Below are 12,250 nucleotides of genomic sequence, written 5' to 3'. Positions count from 1 at the left end.
GAAGCTGGCTGGCTGTAGCTGTCATCTCAATACAATTTTTCCATACTTTGGTTGAAAATTGTATGGAGATGACAGTTGTGCATAGAATAATAGAATAAAGATTATTACTTTATGCCCATGTGAAACTATTATAGATATCGAGTGATTTCGCAGTCAAACATTTTAGCACCGACTTTGACTGAACATCCCTCTCCGCTTTTAAAAACAAAATGACTCAAATCCAAGAGGTCTTGATACACTATTCTAGACTATATTTTTCTAGCCATTAGGAGTGTTATCGGGTCTAAAATCTAAAGGTCCTTGCGTCATTGTGACTCTTGGGTACGTAATTAGATAAATGACTGAACGTTGGATACTGGATTCTCCTGTAAATTAAAAGGGCGTAAATGGCAATGTGGCTGGTACCATTTAAGACTAAAGGCATACGTTGTATTTACGAGGTAGTCTATGGTTATAGTTAAATCTAGCCTCAGTCGACGTTATCTTCGTTAGTGGCTACATCGGTAATTGATTTATAGGCCTTTTACAGGCTGAGAGTGAATATAATTGGGTCAGTAGGTATGATGAGAGCAGAAACTTCAAGAGATAGGTGCAAATTCCAAAACGTGTGTTTTGGAATTTGCAACAATAACGAGACATTGGATTTTAGGGGGTAAAATTTATTTTATCCTTTTTAGAAGTCTAGTTTTCTTAGGGGTTGTGCACAAATCACGCGAGGTGTTTTCGGCTACTTTTTGACCCCCCCATCCCGCTTGGTGATATTTGGTGAGGTTTTTGGCTACCCCCCCTCCCCCACATAACCTCGCATGTATTTGTTCGATTTTTTTTCATTCGACCTAATTTTAAGTTACGCGCTCCAAAATTTCGTAAAATAAGATAATAGCGAGCTATTTTGAAGTGCGGAGTGAGATTTATGTTTAACGAGACCGAGAAAAAGTATCTAATCATGATGTGGTAGGTATTTTTTCTTAGTTTCGTACACTGTAGAAAACTACACGTGAGGTCTTCTTATACCCTCCCCCAACGTAATCTTTCGTGATTTTTTCGTGACCTCTCCACCCCTAACGAACCTCGCGTGATTTGTGCACAAGCCCTTATTTACTATGTGTACTTAATTCTTTGTTAAGTTTGTTTGCCAGACTAGTTGCACTTTGTTATGCAACTGTTTGTGTGGTGGTGCCATAGTCACGTCCGCTTGAACAATGGTAGGGGTGTTGCAGCCGAAATTATGTTACACCCTGTTCATTTGTGGAAACCCACGGTGGCCGTCCATTGTGGCTCTGATTGCTGACAATGCTGACCAAATTGTGGTGTCTCGGCGGTTGCCAGGCTATAATAGAGCATACTAAAGATATATATAGATGTGTATCGTACTAGAAAAAATGTAAAACCATGTAAAGTCGGCCAGGGCAAATTGCATCCATGGAGCAAATGCAACTACTCTAAAAATACAAGAAGCCAGTATAGAGCTAGTCACTTAAGGGTGAGTACTTTTGACTGGCGAAAGTGTGCCATAAAAAAAAGTGGGTCTAGCTATACCCCATAGTTGCAATTTCTGACCTTAAAGTCCTTAAACGGATTATATTATTAACCATTTACAGAGTTCGTGGTCAACGGGAGACGCCCGGCTCCCGGTTCAAAACGTGGGGATGTCTTTTAAATTTATTATACTCGATAGTTACTCGATATAATCCGTTTATTTCGTTTTATTTCATTAAATATAACTATCGCGCTAACCGGGGACAATACCTATTAAAATAAAACTGGTTTTATCATCTTTAGTCATCGGTTTTCTGTAAACTACCAATTTCAGTTAGTCTGTTCGGAAAGACTCGACTTGTGTCGCGACCTTCCGCACAGTGTAGACTCTATTGCTATTAGCAGACAGGTGAAACAGACTTGGAAAATAATTGAATTTGAAATTCGTTGCGTGAGAATTATTTAGCTACACACATATCACATAAGTCCTCTATGATGCGTTCGAAGAAATTAAAATTAGACACATAAACTACATAGATCTAAAATTTATTTGCAATGCCCTAACAGGGTGCCATGTGTTCTCACAACCTTTTACTGTAACAACTATGTGTAGGTACCAGGGATGTTACGGAGCTCCGTTTCCGTTTCCGTTAAGTCGGAACTTCCGTTTGGTATTACACATCCGTTCCGTAAACGGAAGTTATATCGGATGTCAATGCTTAGCGCGGCAGCGGGACATGAGCGGTGTACATCAAAAACAAACAGGTTTATACCTGTCATTCGCTCATAGCCCCGCTTGCCACGTGCTGCAGTAATTAGATGTTCTGGTTTATCCGTGTTTTTGAATTAAAGTACGTATTCGTATGTGTTGTGTTGTGTAATGTATACCTACTGATAGTACTGACTCAGGCTCCGGTTCTGGTTCCGGTTCCGTTTTCGGTTCCGATTACGTTTCTGGTTCCGATAAGCTAAATTTAAAACATCTGGTTCCGCTTTCGGTTCCGATAAAACCACATCCGTTACATCCCTGGTAGGTACCATGGTTTCCCAATAAAGAATTATATTCTATTCTATTCGAAAACCGCAAATTACGGCCAGCATAAAAATAAAGTATTTTGTTAAAACCTTATCCGTGAAAATGTTATTATTGCGTAATAATAACGTCGATATCGATTTTATCAAATTTCGAAAATCTGAAAAACAGAAATTTAATTTTTCTAGTATTAGTAAAGCTGACGTTTTAGGTATTCGAAATGAAATGTCAATTGCAAACAGTGTGATCACTGATCAAATGCCGCCTCGTATCTTGCTATAATTTCATTTTAAACAGGATACTGCCGCTAGTTCGTCTAAATCACATTTCACAGCGCCAATACCTTGTAGTGTAGAAAGTCAATTATTTTCCGATGGCGACCTTGCTTTTGATCTGCATGAGTGACTACGTGCACGTGCATCGATTTAATCCACTTAGGTACCTGCTGTACACCTATGCGACGCAGATTTCATTTCAAAAAGTTCGCGAGCGTCCAGTAACAAAGTTACTAGTCGCTACCCATATCTAGCACACTCAAATTATTCAATATTAGACTTTACAGTATGGTGATAAGGGTGTTGGTGCACGCAAAAAACCTGGATGTGTGGGTATGATGCAGAAAGTGTTAAAGGTAGGGTCAGAGTGGACTCGTTAATGCAATTGGTGGGTCGCTGCGTTTAATTATAAGCTGACAGGGCCACAGGCGAGTGCCAGGTGTCGTAGTTATTACAGATTTCGGTGAGCCCTAGAGTTGTCTGATTGCATATCATATATGGTCCTCATCTTTCTTTGTGGGCCTTAACGTGGCTGGTTAGTCTAAATTTGGTCTTAAATACTCTAAGTAAAGTGTGACAGTAGAGAGAATGTGTACCCTGTTACTTCATCACAGGTACAGTCATCATCTAATAGATAGTGACGGCCAAAATGACCAAATATATCGGACACATCCTTATTTATATGGTGACAAAGATATGTAACTTCAATCAAGTCGGTGGTAGATGGCAGCAAATGATGAAATTGAGGATGATATGCGTCAAGCCTGAAAATTACCTAAATCTATATATGCATAGTTGTAATATAGGTCTGTAGGCTAGGCGCATTAGGGTTTTAACAAGCAGAAACAACTGCGAACGATGCTATTAAATTTGTTCAGAATTTTATTTCAGAAAATTCAAAAACAATCATAACTTTTTTAATAGCGGGAAATTGTGTATTCAAAGCTGCGCGGGAATGTTTTTCCATGACATGTGTCAGATAAGTAAATATGTGTCAGTCATCTGGAGCGCTCGGAGTCAAAAATGTACAGTCAAGTGTAAAAATATGGGTGCACACATCATACTTAAAAATATGTCTCATAGCTCTTAATGTCAGCGAATGAAGAATATTTTTGAAAAGTTATGTATATATATATATATATATACACCCAATTTTTACAATTGACTGTAGATAGAGCTGTGTGTAATCTATACATGTTCTCTAATGTATATATATCGTCTATCTATTACGGTTCATAAGATAGCCTAGACAAGCGAGCGGGCGGTCAGCAGAGGCTTAGTTAATTCTAATTACGTCAGTGTCACCCATGTGTCACCCTAACTTAATATACCCGCTGGAACCCTAAGTAGGGCTTTTGAAGCTCGCAGTTCGATATCTAGGTATTTCCTTGTACCGTCACATATTGTTTTTAGCACCCCTAGCGGTGGCGGTAAATCAATCCATGCACCCCGCGGTGGATCCATAAAACCATGTCAAAGTATAGAATAGAATAGAATAGAAGAAATTTATTCAGAAAACGCTTAAATTTAGGAATTACATGAGACAACAGAACTAATTTATTATTAAGCGTCACTGAAAAGGTCTCCACTCAGCGTAATGTCAAGATACCATCTAAGGATCTCGACGCTGGTCTTCCGTGGAAACCCTTCCGAGAGAGCGCAACTACACGCTAAGGTACAAATTTTATATAAGTGCAAAAGTTGCAAGTAAATTTAATAAGGCTATAATTATTATTCAATTAAAACTAAAATAACAAACTACGGTACCTAAACAGTCATTAATGTGGTTTATCTGGCTTACAAGGTGAAATAAATTATTTAGCAGGCGTTCGTTCTAGTAGGGATATATGGCACAGGAGTATACCCATAACTATATTTTTTGTAAGGTTAAAATGTGTTTTTTAAATTTACATTTAAATGAACCAATTGATGGCGAGTTCCTTATAGGTGGAGGTATATTGTTCCAGCACTTCGTGGCAGAATATTTAAAACTGCCACGAAATGCTGCGGTGCAGTGTCTAGGGCAAAGAAGACGTATGGCTCCCCTAATATGGCGTTGTGAAAAAGTTAACTTTTCATAGAGGTAGAGGGGCGTCATGGATTTTATAATGCCAAAGAGCATGCAAGCAAAATGCAGCGACCGCCGCGATTCCATATTCATTAACCCGCTATTATTTAAATAAGGAGTTACATGGGTTCGAGGTGGGATATTAAAACAAAAACGTGCACATGCGTTCTGCAGCCGCTGCAATAGCTTTTTTGTTTGGTACAATAGACATCCACCTATAACAATATCGGCATAGTTAAGTTTTGACAGAATCAAAGATTCACATAGAGATATTCTTACGTCAGTACTTAAATATCTACGTACACTATATAATATCTTAAGTCTATAAAAACATACTCTAGAGATCTCCAACACGTGGTTGTGAAATCTAAGCTTGCCGTCCATGAGCACACCCAAATTCCTTGCTTCCGTTACATGCTCAATACAGTCATCTCCAATTTTAATCAGAGGGTTGTGGTTGCACATTTTACGCCTTTGCTGCTCAGCACCAAGCACAAGGAATTTTGACTTTGCTGGGTTTAAGACTAGACTGTTTTTGTTGGACCACTGAACTATTCGTCTCAAGTCGTCATTTATTTTTTCCACTGCACATGAAGTATCATTTGGCTTACAAGATAAGTATAACTGAATATCGTCAGCATAAATGTGATAAGCACAGTTTTTAATAACTTTCACTATATCCGCGCTATACAGTATATACAGAATAGGACCCAATATTGAACCTTGTGGCACGCCACGGGAGACTAAAGAAGCATCAGACACTTGAAAGTTACCATTCTCACTAATTAATTGTACTCTCTGCCCGCGACCGCTTAAATAACTAGAAAACCATTTTAGTGCCTTGATGTCAAAGCCATAATAGGCTAACTTGGAAATAAGTAAATTGTGATCAATGGTGTCGAACGCACGTGAAAAATCGAGCAAAACCATGAATGATCCTTTTCCAGCATCGACATCAGTCAAGATGTCATCCACAACGTCAAGCAAGGCAGTTGATGTACTACGCCTAGCTCTAAAACCAGATTGCTTTGATGGCAATATAGAGTTAGCTTCTAGAAACTCAGTCACTTGTTGGCTAACTACTTTTTCTATAATTTTCGATAAGAAAGGAAGAATACTGATTGGCCGGAGATCCTTATAGTCGGTTGGATTGCTAATTTTAGGAATGGGTTTAATAAGAGCTTCCTTCCAGGCTTCAGGAAATATTCCTGATTGTATCGACTGATTTATTATGGCTGTGATGACTGAAAGGGTTCGTGGAAGCGTCAACAGAATCATGTCACGCGTGATGCCGTCAGATCCCTGGGAGTTAGAAGAGATATTAAGAATAATTTTTGACACTATGTTTTCATCCACTGGCTTTAGACTAAACGTAGATGAGTTAAAACGGTTATATTCAAAAAATGTGAGGTCTGAAATTGTGACATTTGTATTCGGAGTATTAAGAAAATGATTATTGATTGAATTAGGATCATTAAACTGACTAGAGAAGCTGTAGTCTTTTTTGTTAAAGTCAACAATACTTTGCTTTATATTTTTCCATAACTTACGAGAGTCTTTACTTTGTGCATTAATTTTGCTATTAAAATATGCTTGTTTCTCAGTAAACATGGCTTGGCTAACAATACTTTTTAATTCTTTGTAATATAACTTGTGAGATTCCTGACCAGAGGCGCGGTATCTAGCGTGTGCTTCATCTCTAAGTTTTATCATATCTTTTACTGTATGCGTTATCCAAGGGTAGCTATTATTTTTTAAATAAATCTTTTTGACAGGAGCAAATATATCAAATATGTGCCTAAGATATACGTTAAAAGATGCAAGTGATTCATTAACATTATCACACATAAGTCGTTCCCAAGCAATTGAGACGACAAGCGCATTAAAATCGTTGAGCGGGATATGTTTTAGTGGCCGACAAAAGATCCAAGTGGGACATGGCTTAGGTTTTTTGACTTGCAAGTTGCATGTGATGAACGCGTGAGCACTTAAATCAGGGACATGATCAATACACACATTAGACAGTTTGTAATTACTACATATAACATCTATAAGGGTCTCCGAGTCAAAGTATTATTTATTAGTATTAAAGTCAAAAAGTATTATTAATATTGCGGGCGCTGCAACACTGAACTTTATTTTTTTTACTTAGGTTATTCGTGGTAGAAGTAGCAATATTAGAAGTATAGGTCACGCCATCAAAAAGCGGCAACTTAATTTTACACAGACATGTAAAAAGGTAGGTATAGAAAAATAATTCTTAAATGGCATGTCTTCAGGATGTACGTAGATTTGTTATACTTATTATATTGATCTATATTTATATTTATTTTCATATTAGCCGAGTTCAATACAATACGCATGTTAAATTCACAAATTCCACTTTGTCCACGTTTAAAAAGATAGTAAGAAAAGAAGACATAAAAGTAGGTACCTTACTTTTCTAGTATGATAATCTTTTTCCCTTTTGCTTTGATCCAGAGCTGTCTGTTTAAATATTTTCCTTCAGACACCTTTCATCTTTAGAATAATATGAGAAAACTAACAGCTGTCTACAGCATTTCCCAAACTATAAACTACCAATGGGTCGCGAGCGAATATTGAGTGGGCCCTGAAACTACTAGGGCATCTGAGCGTTACCTACAAATAATATTTTATGCCCCCTTTTTAAGACGGCCTCAAGAGGCGGATCCCGAATTTGGCAGTTTTTGTTAGGTCGGTGGGAGCCCAGCAGTCAACTTTGGGAACCACTGGTCTACAGCATATAAACTCAATAAATATTTCTTAATCCTTCAGATTCTACACAGGCATAAGTATTGCAAATTAAATACGATGCACGTAAACTATCTGTTCATTTAGTGTGAAATACTTTGACATAAATGTCAATGGTAAGTCTACTTACATGCAGCGACACGGCCTTTATTTTATAAGTATTTTATTATTTTATTTTATGATTTAATTTTGACGATCATGATAGAAATTCTTATATTTTTGACATCAATGAAAACTTATTAGGTAGGTATGTAATTGTCTTTCATGAAATAAATCATCTAATCTAATCTTACAAAATAATAGTTTAGTTCCTTGCTCTTCATTAACCGCCATCTTAAAATACATATGTATGTTAGTCTGTAAGGTATTTGTAATATGGGCCTTGTTGCCCGATTTAAATTTCTAAAAAAAAAATTAAAAAAAAAATCTGATTGTCTGGAGACCAAGCACTGTCTACCTGTGTTCTTTCCCTTGCGCCTCTGACAAAATGAACTCTTACACTTAGGGCCTGTTTACATATTGCTTATACCTTGCGCATTCTTATTTGCGTTATTTGACACATTATGACTGACGTTCATAGAGATGACTGTTGTAACTAACCCAAATCGATTGTCACGGCAAGCGATTACGATTGGATGGCACCTTAGACTGAGGTATCGAATTGTGACGTTTAATGAATTTTTATTTGAGATTTAAATAAAGCTAGAATTGTATGGTTAATAAATAATAATAAGAGGATATAATACATTTAATAATGGATTATTAAAAAATATCGAATAACTATTGTAATATGAATGATTTATAACAAAATTTACCCAGATTTAATAATGTTTAAAAAGTTGACGTGTAAAATGTATATTTTATGAATAAAACATTGAATTGAATTGAATTGTTGCGACTTAAAATGAAAAATGTATATCGATACATTACTTAAAATGAAAAATAGACGACTACCGATTTATAACGGTGGTGTCCGGCCAACCCTAAATAAATAAAAAAAAGACGTAGAACGTAAACGTTCGCAGTGCAGTTGTCTTCCTTTGTGATTTCGATGTGCAAGACATTTTACGTTGTATTGCTGTTGTGAGTCACATGTGTCAAATAATGCAAATACGAATAATCCCACTATAGTGTTCATACATTTGCTACTACATGTAACTCATAAATGTATGAACTCGCACTAGACACTAATCAATGTGTAAACCGGCACTAACACACATATCCCTTATTTATAAAAATTTACAAGCCTCAATCAATTAGTTAACAATAACGTATGGGAGGTATGGTAAAACGTATTACTAATAATAAGTTTGAAACTCACTTAAAACTTAAGCTCACATCTTATTTTACTCTCCTCTTTCCGCACAGACTCTATAAATAAATTTTCGCAAAGCTCGCTAAAAACTTATTGCTGTAACGACAGTACGACACTATGTGTAGAACCTAGGTATCTTATTGATAAATCTAAAATACAATTGTTTTTAAACTTATTATAAATGGGTTTTTAACTATATATGGAGTGAGAACTTTAAACTTATATACTTACATATTTCTCTATGCAAGTACAAAACGAAAAATAGCTATATTTAGAGCTTATAGCGCTTTTATGATCAACTCCATTAGTCAGTCCAATATTTCAACCTGTTACTTTTCTGTACTCATTTCTGTAAACCTAATTTCGAATTTTTAATATCATACGCAGACTGCTTTATAAAGTAACAAAATAGTTAGCATGAAAATAAATGATTCAAAACTTAAAAAATAGCCAATATTCGATAACATCTATACAATTCCTCTTACAATCGGAAAATATCGAATAACGGCCCTCCGTACTTGTTCACATTCTAGGAAAGCAAACAAAGAACGGTGATCACTCACACAGCGACACGGCCTGCAAACAACCATACATTAATCTCCGTACAATTTGCCATCTATTCCTAAACGCATGCGAGTTACAAGCTGAGGTGGCACCAGTGTAACTTGGGACCTATAAGCATGAGTTTATCGAGAGGGTTTATACTGGTCTGTCTGAGCGCTCGACTTAACAAGAAATTGTAATATACCTCTGTTCATGAGTGCTGCATCGATTGCATCATAGAGGTATCTAACCAAACCAGATTGTAGTAAGCGCCCAAGAGACACGAACATTCTTACGCCAGTTCTCTAACACAGTAAAATTACCCGGGCAAATGCTGCGAAAACGAAATTAATTTTATCTCCATATCAAACGCACCAATCAGAGGCCCGGTTCACGGGACGCATTTGAATGGCGAAAACAATGACACGAGGAATTAGTCTGTTCTTACCTAAGTCTACTTTTATTCGTGGTCGGGAATTTGGAATGAGTTGGTGAATGCATGCATGTAAGCTTCTTAGCGGATGAAGATACGTTAAGCCAATGCAATTTCATTTTTTATCATTTCTTCATTAGCGTAAGATCGTATAAAGGATGACTCACGCTAGACCTGGCCGGGCCGGGGCTGGGCCGGCGCTTCCGGCGCTTAGTTTTCTATGGAAAGCACCACGTGATCACCGATTAGCCGTCATAGAAAATGACATGTCTTATGTCGTACGCCTCGGACCGGGCACGGCCCGGTCTTACGTGAGTATACTAATATACTTAGGTACACTTTATTCGTGTTTTCTTTAACGATTTGTGAATTCAACACATGTAGATATTATTTTTGCTCATGTTAGTGCTTTTCCAGTTCCATTAAAACTTATTTCATATTTAGCATTTTGGCTTTCTTATTCTTAAAATTAATATATTTATGATTTTATTAAGTCTGGCCGAATCTCTCAGCTACCACGTGTTAAAGTCATTTCCCTAATAAAAGCATTGGCAGCTTATTAGCAAGTAGCAGTAGCAGTCCATGGCAGTTGGGATTAGGTTGCCGAGATGCCGCCACGCTCCCTTGCGAGGCAAAAACAGGGGAAACGCTAGGAAGATGATCAGCTCTATCTGATCAAAAGTCAAAACAATGTAAACATGTAGGTGTATTCTGAGCAGACACTTTTTTTTTGCACAATACTTTTAGGAGAACATAACTCCATCGATCATATCATCCTTTGATGGAGCGCAGCTTTCCAATAAAAACAACCGAAATCCTTTCATGCAATATATGCAAAAAGTAAAATGGATTCATTCTGAGGGTTTTTATTACAATATTTTTAACGCATTGGGATTCTGTCATTCGTTTTTTAACTTTTGCCGGGCCTGGACAGAATGATAGAGAGGTTAATAGAACTTTATGCTGAAAAGGGTTTACCTAATTTATTTTATTTATTTATTTTAGTACATGGAAAACCAACAGCGCTACATATATCCAGAAATTACAATAGAATCACAGAGCCAATTATAGGTTCTCACTTATAGAAATACAATAAATTATAAAAAGTTTTTGCCCAACTTAGTTACACATACAAGTTCACAAAGCATAAGAACAGATGATCTATATGTATATGATCTATGTTACAAAAATAAGTGAAGAGAAGAAAAAAGAAAAAACCTTTTGCGAGTAATACACATTCAATAATGCACCGAGCCCTACCTGCGCCAGAATTATTGTCACCCATGAATTGGACAATAAGGCTTATTAGCGCTCAATTTTATATATTGTTATTTTTGTCTTTTTTTTAATAACTTGAAGAGATTGTTTTATATAGTGAAATCAGCAGCATTTTTAGATATTCTGCAGATTTGGAGTGTTGTAGGGTTACAAATAATGCCAGTATCCTTACCACGAGTTTGACACTGATACATTCGCTAGCGACTGCGTAAACAAACTCCCTCGTGCCGACATTAGTGCAAGCGAGATGCACTGCGTTTGAGTTGACGCAGTCGCTAGCATTTAAGCCCGCATAAAACTCATGGCGAGTGTAATGGTGTAAACATACCAATATACTTTTTTTGCAGAAAAAAAGGTAGTCCATACTACATCGTCTTAAAATATAAGCTCCATAGCTTATATTTTAAGACGATTTCCAGTTTACTGGGAATTAATTCCCCAAAACACTTATTTTGGATTAAGTTTGATTGGCGGCCTACCTTGATAAAATATGAGTTCCAAGGCGTGGCTCACTCCACGATTTCGTCGCGTCTCTACAAGTACGTGCGACCCACACCAATTTTGGTGTCTAGCCATAGTAGTTGCCGCGCACCGCTACCACAGAATAAGTAATAGTATTCTACGGAACGGATGCCTGCTCGCGCTTGCGCCACCTAGCGGTCATATTTTAATTTTTAATTTTATTTATTTGGGAAACATACAGCACATAATAACACAATAAGGTAAAAGATATAGTTAGAACATAAGCCAACACACTTATAGTTATTACAAAATTTCTTTGCTCCGAAAAATAAAGTATATACAATTATTAATTATTTTGAAGTTAAAAGTAGAATCTAACAGTAACAATCAGTAACGAGCACGATAAAAAATATAACAAGCATAATCTAGAATTTGGAAAATACCAAGCGCAATTTTTAATTTAGAATTTAGAATTTGAAATTTCAAACAATAGGTACAATACAATAACAATTAGAACAAGACAATATTACAATTTTATTATTTTATTACAAGCTACGAATGAACGGAATTTGTCATAGGTATTATGTGTTAT

General features: G+C 36.6%; 1 protein-coding gene across 1 annotated transcript in view; it reads left to right on the top strand.

The window, feature by feature from the left end:
• The first annotated feature begins 217 nt into the window (after positions 1–217).
• LOC134653104 (G-protein coupled receptor Mth2-like) overlaps positions 218–12,250 on the top strand; it is a 222,907-nt gene continuing 210,874 nt past the window's right edge. Inside the window, exon 1 of the mRNA XM_063508406.1 lies at positions 218–227. The gene's annotated coding sequence lies outside the window, so the exon portion shown is untranslated. The remainder of the gene's footprint in view (positions 228–12,250) is intronic.

Source organism: Cydia amplana, chromosome 12 (genome assembly GCF_948474715.1).
Source record: "Cydia amplana chromosome 12, ilCydAmpl1.1, whole genome shotgun sequence".
NCBI lineage: Eukaryota > Metazoa > Arthropoda > Insecta > Lepidoptera > Tortricidae > Cydia > Cydia amplana.
The sequence above is the reverse complement of the archived record's forward strand: the minus strand, read 5'-3'. Positions and strand labels throughout refer to the sequence as shown.